At 40.5% G+C, this 1,211-nt stretch overlaps 1 pseudogene; it reads right to left on the bottom strand.

Annotated features, from left to right (window-relative positions):
• Nucleotides 1-622: 622 nt before the first annotated feature.
• Nucleotides 623-955, bottom strand: LOC145095062 (26S proteasome non-ATPase regulatory subunit 1 homolog A pseudogene; annotated as a pseudogene).
• Between the last annotated feature and the right edge of the window lie 256 nt (nt 956-1,211).

Raw genomic sequence — 1,211 nt, 5'->3', positions numbered from 1 at the left:
TTTTTTGTTTTTCTCTTCGCTTTGATTCCATCCACTCGGCAGCCATGTAATGGAATCATGCATTCCGATTCAGTCAAACCAAAATCCTTTATTTTGTTTATGTATAACATATAATGAAAAATAAAAAGGGGATAGAATTTCCTCCAACCCCCCCCCCCCTTCTATGATTTTTGGTGATTCTAAAGGAATTAAATTTCATCCATTCGCCAGCCATGGAATGGAATCACGCATTTCGATTCAGTCGAACCAAAAAATTTTATTTTGTTTCCGTACAACATATAATGAAAAATAAACAAGGGGATAGAATTTTCTTCCCCCCCCCCCCTCTTATGATTTTTGGTGAATCTATAAGGAATTCAATTCCATCCATTCGGCAGCCATGGAATGGAATCTCGCATTCCGATTCAATCGAACCAAAATTTTTTATTTTGTTTCCGTATAACATATAATGAAAAACAAACAAGGGGATAGAGTTTCCTCCACCCTCCTCCTGCGATTGGTGAGTCTGAAGGAGTTCAGTTCCATCCCTTTGGCAACCATGGAATGGATTCACGCATTCTGATTTCGTCGAACCAAAACTCTTGATTCCTTCCAAAAACATTCTCTATCGAAAGAAACATACCTAGATAGAGTCTCCATCCTTCTCGCCAAAAAAGCTTCCTTCGCTGGATAACTTGTCAGCATTGGGTTTTTCCGCATGTTTCTTATTAGCTCTTGCAGAAGTTGACAAAACCGCAGTCGGTACAACAGTGCGAGTAGTGGTAGGGATAAGTGTTGGTTGGGGGTAACCAAACAGTGCAGGTTTTGCATCCGATATGAACACAAAATTTGGTACGTTTAAATTGTAGTCCAGTCCTATTAAAGTGGTGGCGGAAAAGTCCAATGTAATGAAGTAAATCAAAGGACTCCAGTACCAAAAGTGGCTGAAAACAGCAAGACCAATGATAGCCTCCATCCTCACTTTAGTGTTAAGTTCCAACCATCAGCATCAAGGATTCCGGATGTCACGGACCGAGTTTCTGGAAAATTCCATGTTCTTCTGGAGAACTCTGGAACGATCAAGTATCCTTGAGAAGTCTCCGAAGAGATCAAAAATACTCTAGGAGACCCCAGAAGACACTAGAAAATTATAGGTGTTCGCGGAACATGGTGGACGAATCCGGAACAATCAAGAGAGAACTAGAGTAAGCTAGAACAATACGGAAGATCCT

The sequence above is a fragment of the Lactuca serriola genome, chromosome 3 (genome assembly GCF_051521515.1).
Source record: "Lactuca serriola cultivar US96UC23 chromosome 3, Lser_US96UC23_V15, whole genome shotgun sequence".
In the NCBI taxonomy this organism is placed as follows: domain Eukaryota; kingdom Viridiplantae; phylum Streptophyta; class Magnoliopsida; order Asterales; family Asteraceae; genus Lactuca; species Lactuca serriola.
The sequence above is the reverse complement of the archived record's forward strand: the minus strand, read 5'-3'. Positions and strand labels throughout refer to the sequence as shown.